At 34.8% G+C, this 13747-nt stretch overlaps 1 non-coding gene across 1 annotated transcript; it reads left to right on the plus strand.

Annotated features, from left to right (window-relative positions):
- Nucleotides 1-675: 675 nt before the first annotated feature.
- On the plus strand, nucleotides 676-782 carry LOC145633343 (small nucleolar RNA R71). Its single transcript, XR_014112674.1, has one exon. It is a non-coding gene; the product is annotated as a small nucleolar RNA R71 (small nucleolar RNA).
- Nucleotides 783-13747: the final 12965 nt, after the last annotated feature.

The raw sequence follows: 13747 nt of genomic DNA on the forward strand, positions 1-13747 counted from the left end.
TGATTACTATAACCTTGATTGTTATAGTTACCTCGGAAACCTTGATTTCCATGGTTCCTATAACCACCATTGTTGTAGTTATCAAAACTACCTTGTTGGTGAGTATTCCTATTCCCAAAATTCCTTGGACCATCAAATCTTTGTCTATTATCATTGTTGGAAACAAAATTCACTTGCTCACAATCATTGTTTTCAACATCATCACAATTTTCAAAAGCATTTGGACAATTAGAAGACTCATGGTCATAAGACCCACAAACATCACAAAAGACACAACCACTTGGCATATTACTTGAGGTAGAAGGAGGAATAGAGTTAGATGGTGTACCTTTCCCCTTAATGTGAGAGGGAAGACTTGGTGCAATTGAAAAGGCACTCTCTAGCTTGGCTTTGATCAATGTCCTCTCCTTCCCCAAGTTTGAGATTTAGGAAGTCAAGTTATTGATTGCATTGAGATGATCAACCGAATAGACCATTGAGCCACTCTTGCTTATAGACTATCTCTCTCTCTCTCCCTCTTGCCTATCCATGCAGTGACAAACTACATCCTCAATTATGTCTACAACCTCTTCTTCGGTTTTGTTCATAATCGGGCCTCCGGCTCCGGCATCAAGACACGACTTCCCTTGGGGGATTAATCCACCATAGAAAATTTGTATGATTTGGTAAGTCAGAATTCCATGATGAGGACATTCTCGTTGATACTCCTTGTATCTTTCCCAAGCCTCATACAAACTCTCACTAGGCTTTTGCTTGAAACTTGGGATTAGAGTTCTTACCTCGGCGGTCTTCTTTTGAGGGTAGAAACGGGAAAGAAAATACTTAGTGACCTCTTCCCAAGTTCTCAAGGAATTAGGTTTCACTTCCTTGTCTAACCATTCCAAAGCTCTTCTGATTAGGGAGAACGGAAATAACTTGAGCCTTATGAATTCTTGAGAAACCCCATTGACCTTGATGGTATTACAATACTTCTTGAACTCTTTGAGATGGTTTAGTGGGCTTTCATGCTTGGCACCACTAAATGGCCTTCGTTCAATCATTGTTATCATTGTCGGCCTTATCTCAAAGTCATTGGCGGGAGTTGTTGGTGGAGCTATGCCACTCTCAAATCTATAACCACCGGGAGTTCCCAACTCTTTCAAAGCAACTCTTGAATTAGCTCCCATGCTTCCTCGATCCTCCACTTCTCTTTCTTGATGAATTTCCTCTCTCGGAGATCTTGGACTTGAAGAACGATTAGCAACCCTTATCCTTGTTATTGTTCTCTCAATTTCAGGATTAAATGGCACTAGAGTCCTTCCTCTTATGCTACGCATACAAAAACTCAAAGCAAATATCAATAGCACGCTACAAATGTAGCCTAAAAGAGAAAAATCTTTTTGTATTTTTAAAATTAAGTGAACTAGACTCAACAACAGTAGCAAACGACTACGCCATTCCCCGGCAACGACGCCATTTTGACTGAGGGTGGTGACTAGGTTGTTGGACTAATCTTCCCTAGGCCAAATAAAATTTGTAATCACTCAACACACCCTTATAACCAGCATAGGAGTAAGTCGAGGGTCGAACCACTAGGAATGGGAGGTGAATGTTGATGCTAGAGTTAAGCTATTTCGAAAAGGTGAAGTAAGGTGTGTGTACTTAAAACAACTAAGAAAAAAAGATTAAAACCAAATATATCAAACACTAGGGTTTATGATCCACATATACATACAATGGATACAACTAATCGGAATTGGAATTGACTAGGTGGAGTGTTGCGAGGGAAAATCAATTAAGCAATCAAGAGAGTATGATAGGCTAATCTCCTAGAGGTCAAACTAGCGCCAACTATAAGAGACTCTAGCTAGGAACTTCACAAACCAACTAAATCAACAAATGTAAGCCAGAAATCAATTATCCGTATCAATGTGAACTTACAATGCAATCTAGTGCAACGATTAAAGTTAGCTACTCTTCAATCCATCACACACATGCACATAATCAATCAACCAATTTAATCACTACATCACTCCATCAATTTCCCCCAATTAGCATCAATCCATTACTCATATATGCTTCACCATTCCCCTAGCAAGAAAACTACTCACAATCCATGGAAATCAAGATCAAAACTAAGCTAAACACAAATTCATCATCATCATATATATTAATTCAATCACAAATCAATCAAACTTGAACAATAAAAAAAATAATTGAAATCAAAAGCTCAAGATTGCATTAAAGTAAAAGAAATCCTTACAAGCTTGCTTCAAATCAATGGAGAAAATGCTTAGAGTCATCAATCTTCAAACATCAACCAAGAACTTCTCTCTCTACAACCTAGAGTTTCTCTCTCTAAAAAATGATCTAAAATTTCTTTTCTAATTCTATTCTCCCTCTAAAAATAGAAGGAAAGTTTATATATAGTAAAACTAACAAAGAGAAATTAGTTAGATCGTCAAAAGTAGACACGTACAGGCGCGACCATCTTTAAGGGGAGTGCGGCCGCGTAAAACTGGGAACGGAAGAGACCCTGAAAAGCGCGGCCGCGCCATGGTCGCGCGCGCCTGCGCCTGGGAGCAGGGCAGCCTCCTTCAACTTCGACTTTGCTCTTCCTCGTGCGCTCCACTTGATGATGTTGATGAACACGGAAAGAGGCAGTCTTCCAATAGCCTCCACAGTGGGTTCAACACCAAGAATGGTGTACCCACTGCTTGCATGCACGAGCTAGAAGAATTGGACTATACAATCCTTCAAACATGAACTTCAAATGGTAGGCAAGAGGCATTTCAAACGATGTAAAACTTGGGAAGGAGACTCAGGAATCCTCATATTACGATCATAACCTGAAAAATGAACGAAAACAAGCAAATAAAAGAGAAAATAACAAAATAAACCAAGAAATGCATAAAAATAAAAAATCAACTAAGAAATTGCAAACTAAGGTAATGAAGAGTAAAACTAAAGAAAAACTAAAGAAAAGAGCTAAAAATAGCATGAATTCCACCCTAAAGGGAACCAAATCAGGGCCATAAATGACACTCATTAAATTCCCCCAAGCTAAACTTTTGCTCATCCTCGAGCAAAACAAAGCAAGAAAAAATAATGATGAAAGATTTAATTCAAAATAAAAAGAAAGACATAAGATGGGAATATACACTAAGACTCGCTAACGTAGGAATCACGATTGTGTTTAGTTACAACAAGCCCTTTAAACCTTAAAGTCGCCTATGAGGAAAAGTGAGCTTTCGTAAAGCTTCATTTAGAGCTTAACCTATAACTCTCCACCAACATGCATGAGGCAAACCACATAAAGTAAAAGAAAAAGAAAGAAAAGAAAAATCAAAACCTTTACGTATTGGACTTACTAAATGACTACGTTTCAAATGAATAAACGACTTTCTCAAGCGAGTAAGGGTATGCACGTTCCAAGACATCCGAGGTTGATTGAAACATAGCATATGCTAAGCGTAGAGAACTAGTTATCACAATCCACCTTCATCCCATTTGATCTTACCGCGTTCTCCCTATAGCCTCAAATGTCCCTCTAAAGACCATCTCAATAGCTCCTCAAAGGAGCCGAAAAAGAACATATTTTAGGCTACTCGACGTCTTGACTTTGCATCTCCTCTCTTTAGGCTTTAACTCATAATTCGCCCAATAGGAAGCGAACACCTGTCACAGGCTTCACATGCTGAGCCAAGTCACCCCTGTGAGGGGCAAATGATTTAGGTATTTATACCCCGCCAAGTGGCCCAATGAGCGTGTGACACGTTTCGCTCTAAGAGGCGTCCAAATAGACTCCCCAGATGCTGACACATGTACCGCTGATATGGCTCTTGGGAATAGCGACCTTCAAGGCCCAAATCCCAAGGTAGCCGCAAAGCGGCGCTGTCCTAATTCTTGATCTTGGAATTAGGGATTCCCCCAATAATTGGGGCAACGTCTTAATCATTAGGACATTAATTGCTCTCGAAAATAGAGAACACCTTATCTTGAAACCCGAGAAGATACTTACTTTTCGTACGTTTTACTCCGAATCCGTACTAACTTAATCTTCGGAGACAGACCTCCGACCATACGGAGCTTCGTTCATTTTGCAGGTACACCTAAAACAATTTCAAGTACGAATTCCCTTTAAACTTGCAAGAGAGGGCGGGATCAAGCAATCAGTGGCAGAGCTATGAAGAGGCCTGGGTGGCACCGGCCCCGCCATTATATTTTTTTTAACAATTCTATTAAGTAAAAGATGTAAATTTATAGGTTAAGTACAATTTTAATGCAATAAATAACATCAAATTAGCTTTTCCATAGTGGTAGTGCATTGAATCTGAGTTAAAAGTCTTGGGTTCAAGTCTATATACAAGCATTTTATTTTTATTTTTTATTTAGTGCCCCTCCACCTTAAATATTCTACATCCGCCACTGCAAGCAATAACAATATTATATCAAGCAAAATATATATATATATATATATATATATATATATATATATATATATATATATATATATATATATATATATACACATTATATATGTATATATATATATATATATGTATGTATATATATACATATGTACATATACATATATATATATATACATATATACATATATATATATTATGGACACAACAAATCATCATCATCATCAAAATATCCAATCTCAAAGCATAATAATATTAGCAAGATTCTAGTTCCTAGGCATGATACTAACAAGATTAATAACAAATCTCAGCATGTCACTAAACAATAAAGATCAAAGCTTTAGCCCTAACATGATACTAAGATGATAGAAGAAATAGGAATCAACCTAAGCATGATACTAGAACCATACATGATATTAGAAATATTAGTTAATACCCTAAACATGATAGTAGGAATCATGTGACATCCTAACATGATACTAGGAATCAAAATAATCTAAGCATGCTTTCTAAAGAAAACAACAAAACTACTTACTTTGTTGCCTCATATATCTTTTTATCAAAACAATAGTCACGTTAGTATCTTCAATGAAAATATTAAACAGTAAATCTAATCAAAGAATTAAAATAAGATTTGGGACCAAACCCTCCAAAATTATCAACCTTTCACGGTTAGGTTGAAGGCAACTTCGAACTTGGCTAGATGTGTCTAGAGCTCGTGAATGCGGTATTGTGTTTGTAAAAAGGCTAGGCTAGAAAGAGGGAGAAAAAACAAGCTATTGCTTAAGAGAGAGAAAAGAATTAGAAAGATGATTGTTGATGATTGAAAACGGGGAATTTGAAAGAACCTTCTAGATTATTCTTTATTTTCTAAAAGATATAATTATTAATCCTAATTCCACTAGAATTTAAAATAACCTTCTAGATTATTCTAGAAGATTAAAATCAATCCTATTTTTTTAGGAATATTAATTAATGGGCCCACTACTTGATCATTGGGCCATATATAAAACTTATTTTAGGCCCAATTTAGTATTTTGGTCATAACTTCCTCATTATTCATCGGAATAAGACTTATAATAAATCGTTGGAAAGCTCTTTTCGAACGCAATCCAACTACACTATTATTGATCCCTTATCATGGACCAAACTAAACTATACTGGACATTTTCCATAAATAGAGTACGAAAAAAAATATTTTCGAAAAAAGAAGAAGTATTTTTTTTTTATTAAAACGACCACATCACAAGACTTTTCACATCTTCACCTGGTTCGATAATCTAATTACGTGAAAGATATTCATCACTGGGTGTAGTTTTTGGGGAGACACAATCAGGTGTCTACACATACCATGGTAAGTTTCACCTCCAAAGCATCTTCATCATCCTCCAACTTCCTTAATCCATTGCCCATACTAATCCTAAGAACCAAGAACAAAACACCTTTAACTTCTTTATCCCCACTAACCACCTTGGCTAACTCAACAAGGTAAAAGAAATTAACTAAATATGGATCAATCCCTTTTGTTTTTGCCAACACCTCCCTCATACACCAAATCACCATAATAAATGGTTTTGAATAGCCCACTATGCCAAAATTTCAAATTTATATTATCATCCATTGCAACCTATAGTTTAAATGCAAACAAAACAACAATTACAAATCTACAATCATGTTATGACTTGTAAAAGCGAGAATCAATATGCAATCAAGCAAAACTAAACCCAAAAATTGGAGAAACAGAATTCAATTATTTCAAATTAAATCGCAAAACACAGACCCGATTCACACAATTTAACCATAATTCTAGGTTACAAATTGTAGACACCTACTTTTGGCCTCTTGTCCCGAAAGGAAGTGCGATGATGTTACAAAAATCCGTTCTTCATGTTAGATCAAAGTTGAAATGTTTATGGACTATGAAAAGATTTATGAAGTTAAAACCCATATTTGAGACCAAGTTATCTTAGATCCTTGTCCGATTACTAATTAGGCCAAAAACATTTTCATACATGTTTAAACTTGATTAATAACGGATCCAAATGCGTCAAATGCAATGATTGGATTCAATGGAACCTACATTGTTGAAAACCAAGCCAAACAGATAAACCAACCATTGAATTCCCATAAAAGGCCTATAAAAATGGATATCCCTTTCAAAGAGATTTCCAACGGTATATTATAAGCCCAATGCCGAGCCAAAACGAAGAAGTTATGATCAAAACACTAAACCGAGCCAAAAACCGACACCCTTGCACTCCAATGGACATAACTTTTGATACATAACATATTTTGACCTAAATTAAACAAAATTTTAAATTAGACATTTAGATATTTCCAATGATATCTCATACGCCTTTATATGACTCCGCAATCAAAAGTTATGGAAGTTTTAAAAACGCGATTTCATATAAGGCAAACCGCAAACCAGCGCAATGCGCGCGACACCCCAGCGCGACTCTGGGAGTTGCGCGCACCACCTGACGACGCGGATCTAAAACCCTAAACCTAGATCCCTACGCCTATAAATAGGGGTCTTCGTTTTGCATTACGGAGACCGAAAATTCAGAATTAAAACCCTATTATTCTCAAAACCCTAATATCTCAACTTCTCTTACTATCATACTACTTTTTCTTCTCTCTTTCCAAATACTTTCCAACCCTAATTAAATCCATTGAAGTCCTTGGAGGTACAAAGAAGAAAGAAAGTTCATAAACACATTAAACGGAGATTTAACATAAAAGAAGAACAGTTAGTTTCCTGAGCACTTAGATAAATCACTTTTCTTTTATTGTTTAAATAACTTTAATTGATTAATTAGTGTTGTTTGATCACTTTAAACAAACTTTTAATTAATTAATTCACATAGTACTCTTTCGTTAATCAAGACTAGAATTATTTGAATAATTAATTGTTGTTTTATCACTTAAGACAAGGCGAATCTTGTTTATTTATTGTTCTTTCATCAATATTGATGAAACAAAGAATAACGACTTTTGCAATGTAATTCCTACGTGACTAATGCTTGAAAATAAAATCAACTAACTTAGTCTTTAGGTATCACGTTGCATATATTGTTTCGTAATGAAATTGTGAAAAAGAAAGAGCTAGTAGAGGCCGTACTAGGGCTAGAATAGCGATTCCTCCCTAAAAGAAACGTTATTTTAGTACCCTCGCTCCCGAACTCATTTCTGGTTTATGTAGACCAATTTGGGCATGATTAAACTTGTGATTCGTGATAATTATTCCATGAACTTCACATGGAAGAAAGGCATGAACGAGGTTTATGATTTTTCCTAAAACTCATTGGCGACTCCTACTTGTTTTTTTACAAAAAAGCGTGATGAGAGTATCATTTCTAATTCAAGGTCTCCCAAACAGTCAGGAATTCAAATCCTACTACACCCTAACAAGTATAAAGTCCTAAGCTTTTTAGTGGACATGGGCATTTAAGGAGAGGACCCCTTACTATGGGAACCCCCTCCTTACACAAATACCATTTACATGATTAATTAAAACGAAAAAAATATAAAAATCCCAACTTTAAAGGATTTAGGGTTTACGTGGTGCTCGCAATTTAGCTTCGTCTGTGCTACAATGACGTCTTTAACTACTTCCTTCACCGTCGCTCCTTTTTTCCCACATCGAGCCTATCAAAGATAAAACCCTAACTTGGTCTCTCTAATGTGTAGAAGGGCAAGTAAGCTAAGGGTCGATCTTATAAGGACTAAGGGGACCACTATCAAATACTGATTTTTTGTAAGCTAAGTCCTCTTTTTGAGTTTTGAGTTATAAAGAAAAACTACAAACAACAAAAAAGGATCTTGGGAAGGTATCCACAAATTAAGTCATTCACAAACTACAATTTAACATACAAAACATAGCAATTTGGGGATAAATCAGGGGAAGTCATCTAAGGTACCCAACTACTCTCTCAAGCTAGAAGGATTACTTGAGTCATGAATACAACCTACTCTCGTGGTTTAAAAACATAAAACAAGTGTTAAAGCATAATCACAATGAAATGAACATTCCCTTGACTGGAAATTCCTATTCTCAAGGAATTTTAAGTTAATTAAGAATAAGGGAGCTAACTTAAGTTCATCTCTCGCTCCTTCATTGTGAAAGTTTAGATAAATAGTTCTAGCAATGGCAACTTACAAGAACAAACAATGAAACCACTTAAGCTCAACTAATTAAAACCCAACAATTATCAAATAAGCACATGAAACAAATATTTGTGAATTCATCAATGGTTTCAACCATCCCAAGAAAAATAACTACTCACAAATCATTATAATTTAAATTGCAAAACTAAAATAGTTAACAACTAGGAACATGAAATCAAACACTAATTTAACATAAACAAGTAAAAGAACTACAAAAGATACAAAAATAAGCATTTAAAGAAATAAAATAAGAGAGAGAGTAAGAAATTCTCATTGATATTGCAAGAAATAATCAAATCTTCAAGTGCCCTTCCTTTAATTCTTCATATTTCAAGTATTAATTTCAACAAGTTTTTCCCACTTTCTCTCTCTAGAAAATGAGAGTTTATCTCTTTAAAAACCCTAACCTAAGCTAAACATAAACTAATAAGTCCTCCCCATCAATTCGGAGCTAAGAAGATATTTATATTTCCCCCATATAGAAAGGACGGAGAAAACAAGAAAAAAAACCCGAACACAGTCTTCCACGGACATGCTAACTTTGGCACGGGCGTGCAAGAGAGGTAAAAATGAGGCAGATCCTATTTCCAAGTCTAGAGCAGGTCTGCGCGGACGTGCATACCTTTGCATGGACGTCCATCCTTGCACGGGCGTTCTACTTTGTAGCACGTCCGTGCAGAAACCCCCAGCATGAACAACTTGACTTTGAGAGGCTGTAAATTCTTCGTTTCTTGCTGAAAATAGACTTGTGATTAGTCTTTGGAAAACTATTGAGACGAACTTTAATCTCCAATTTAAATCACTTCAAAATGTTGAGTAGAAAAAAAGTTATGGTTAGTTGAAATTGACCTTTGTGCAGACAACCCTTCAAGGCTTTCTAGGCCAAAAGCTTTTCATTTCTCTTTAAGGCACTCATCGTTCTTCCCCCATTGCTCTATCAACCAAGCTTACCCTTCTCCTTTCTCACTCATGCTTGATCACATCCATAGTGCTAAAAACAACTACATTACATAAAAAACAACAACTACCCATGAAGCATGGATGATACAATGTTTAAATAAAAATAGGATAATTAATGAACTTTGATGCCGAATAATAATGAAAACAAAGCTCAAAAGTACCCTAAAATCATACCAAACAAAAACTTATCTAGTCCCCCCAAGCTACGCTTTTTCTTGCCCTTCAAAAATGTCAAACCAAAGAAGAAAAACAACTTGCTAAAATTAAAACAAGGAGGGGGTCATGCACATAAACACAAGTCCGCATGGTAACAACCATGATCAATTTTAGCCAAGTCAGAAGCAATTTAAGCCTCTAATTCTCCCTAGAGGACGAGTTTTTATCTCATGAAGGTTTCCAATGAGTTTTCCCCACAACTCACATAATCCACAACACATCGTCAAACTCACACAATTTCAATTTTATCACCCAAGGAAACTCATCGGGATATGAAACATAAGCAAGACAAGTAAGCAACTTTCAAGAATTACAAATCATAAAAATGTGCACATGATTTAGGGGTAAAAAGGAGAACTAAGCAAGGTTGCACTAGGATACTTCCTTAAATCTTTTACTAGTTCATTAGAGCACACTTAGATATTCCAAAGTTGTAACAAGCCCTCTTTTGGTTATAAAATCTCAAAATGCTAGTCCACCTCCCAAAATGCACATCTAAAGCCCCTTAACCGCACTCTAACTCGGGAATGTCATAAGAAAAATCAATGCAAACAAGGTGTGGGAGGCATCCACGAATTTACCTCTAAAGAAGAGAAATTTTTTTGAGAAGTTTTAGGGGAGTTTTTGTTCTCCCTTTTTTTTCCTATGCTATTCTTTTTTTTTTTTTAATTTTCAATGCCCTTACCTCTTTCAACTATGAGCGGCTCTTTCTTTATTGAGAACGTGTGGCTTATTATGCCACTTATTACACATGATACAAGTAGAACCAATTCCCTAATAGAGTTTCATTTTGGTAAGGAAAGGGGTCACATCAAGGGAAGAAGGGACCGCAAATTAATTCAAACATATCCTACTTGAGCAAATTAGACAATATCTTATATTAGGCATGCAATTGAGCATTCATTGGCTTTCATTGGCTTTCATTTCATATACACCAATGCAATCAACATTAATTAGCCTCTAAATGACCCCAACTCTTACAGACACCCTTCTAAAAGAACTATTACTCATCACTCAAGAGTCAAGCAAGAAAAACATATAAGCTTCTATCGTCATTTGAATTTCATCCTTTGGCAATTTTTTTCATTTTTTTCAATTTTTTTAAAGTTATAATAAAGAATAGAAGAAAAAAATAAAAATCATTAATATCTAAATGTATAACTATGAACAAATTCAAGCATCAAACTAACAATCAAACCCTCTCATGAAAGCGTGAAGCTACCCCCCTCCCCCCAAGCTTAGAAAGTACATCTAATCTAACACCCATAACTACAATAAAATAAAAATAAAAATAAAAAAAAAATAAAAAAAAAAAACCACAACATACAATAAAATCTAGCCCCAAGCCAAACTTTTTAACAAGCAACCAATGAATGGAAAAAATAATTATAAAATTAATATCTTGAGAAGGGAGGAAGAGAGAAATTTGATGTAAAATTCTTCAAAACTTGGTAGAGTATGTTGTGTCTTTCCAATGTAGCAAAAACTCCAAAATTCTTGTAAATTTGAGACTATGAGATGTAATTTGGAATGGAGAGATCATAGAGAGTACCTAATTGAGAATCATGTCATAAACTCGTTATTTTAAATCATCATACAATTAAATTCCATGCACATCATTATTCAAAAACACAAAAAAAAAAATAAACAAAACAAAAAAAAAAGGAAAAGAAAAATTGTCTTTCTTTTCGGTCTTTGGCTAGACCTTAGCTAGAAAGTAATTTGAAAAAACTCCTAAGGAGCTTATCATATGCACTTGAGCAAATTTCATAAATTAAAACCATAAAAATAAGAAGAAAAATTAATGAAAAGAAGAAAAGGATATACATTAGTCTACGAAGGTTCCTAAAATAAAAATGAAAGGCCCTAAATTAAAAAGAAGAAGGAAAAGTAAAATTATAACTATCAACAAAACACTTTGGAGATTCATTTGGTAAAGCAAAACCATATTAACATCAAATTCACCAAATTTCGCATCATTGGTTGAAAAATGGTCATGAAAATTATAGAATGAAGTACAAAGAGGCTCATGTGATGTGAACTTGGGAAGAGAAGTGGGGCAAAGGTTTGGAAATGAGACAATAATTTCAAGAGTTTTTTAGAAAGGGACATGAGGCTCAAAAATAGAATGTTCAATGGGTAAAGACTCAACAATTACCTCACTCTCAACTCTATGGTCCTCAAAAGAGGGATTTTCCTCCACTTCATACCTTTTATCCTTACTTTCCCAAAATTCATCATGAATATCTAGGCTACTCTTTCCAAATTTATAGTTATCCTCAACACCTCTTGACTAATCATCAATATAATCAAATTGAAGAATATCATCAACATTTTATTTAGACTTTAGTAGACTTATATCATTAGTGGAATTCAACAAACAATCATCAACTTTGTCATCATTCATAATTAATGGTACATTAGGCTCATTATGCTTATTGATGATATTTTGAAAAATAGGGTCATCAACCAAAGGTTTTTCAAGAAGAGGCTTCTCAAAATTTTCATTTTAATTCATTTGAACCCTAGAAGCCTCACTATGATGATTCATGGATGTACAAGTTCTTTTTATGTTCATTAGATTCTTAATCTCTTCACAACCCTACAAAAAACGTTCTAGTATAAGCTCTAAAGAAAACTTGGGCTCTTGACGATAGGAGAAATTTCGAAAATCACATTGGGAAGAGGTGTCAAAATAATGCACATTAGCCACAACATAAGGAGTACATGACATAAAATTGGAATCCAAGAAAAAAATTTGGAGAATGTTGACAATTTGCATCACCAAAACTCGAAACATTAGAATCAAAAACATTATCACCGCATTCTTCAAATGAGTTTGCATCATGAATATGTTCATACGTCTCGTGATTAGCCATGTCCCAATCATAAGTATCTTTACCTAACCACTTAAACATACTCTAATTCTCATTAATGGGTTTAGAGATAAATTGACCTTTGGACATTGATTCAACAATGCGCATTTCATCATTTAAACTTCAAAAATTATTTCACAAATATCCACCTTTAAGAGTCTATGACCATAATTATAACCAATATAATCATTAACCCTATGCAAATATCTCCAAAATGTTTCATTTTTATATATGGGAAGGGAAAAAATTACCATTTATTTCAATGGAAGAAACCCCAAAATAAATTAAAAAATAAAATTAAAAGAGAAGAAATAAATAAAATATGTACAAAGACCAAGACTCATCTAATCAGTACTTAGCCAATGTCAACATAAGTCCCCGGCAACGACGCCAAAACTTGATAGGCCATCGTCGAGCCTACCAAAGATAAAAACCTAACTTGGTCTCTCTAATGGGTAGAACGGCAAGTAAGGGTCAATCCCACAAGGACTAAGGGGAACACTAACAAATACCGATTTTTGATAACCTAAGTCAAGTCTTTTTGGGTTTTGAGTTATAAAGAAAAACTACAAACAATAAAATAGGATCTTACGAAGGAATCCACCAATTAAGTCATTCACAAACTACACTTTAACATACAAAACATAGCAATTTGGGAATAAATTAGGGGAAGTCATCTAAGGCACCCACCTACTCTCTCAAGTTAGAGGGATTACTTGAGTCATGAATACAACCTGCTATCGTGGTTACAAAGCATAAACAAGTGTTAAATAATAATCACAATGACATGAACATTCCCTTGACTGGAAATTCCTATTTTCATGGCATTTCAAGTCAATTAAGAACAAGGGGGCTATAGACACCTAAAAATGTCTCCCTAAAACCAAACCCAAGAATGAACAAAGTTTCACCGTCATTATTAGTCGAGTTGATTATTTAACCTTTGGAGTTCTTAAATCAATATTCATTCCCAATACATTTCATAAACCAATCCAATTCCTAGCTCATTTCCCTAAACCATAACTTACTTTCTACTTTTCGCGTCAAAATCACAAATTTGAGAGAAACAAATATTTTGGCTCTATAATTTTGATCCAATTATTATTTGATTAAATA

The sequence above is a fragment of the Chenopodium album genome, chromosome 5 (genome assembly GCF_948465745.1).
Source record: "Chenopodium album chromosome 5, dcCheAlbu1.1, whole genome shotgun sequence".
NCBI lineage: Eukaryota > Viridiplantae > Streptophyta > Magnoliopsida > Caryophyllales > Amaranthaceae > Chenopodium > Chenopodium album.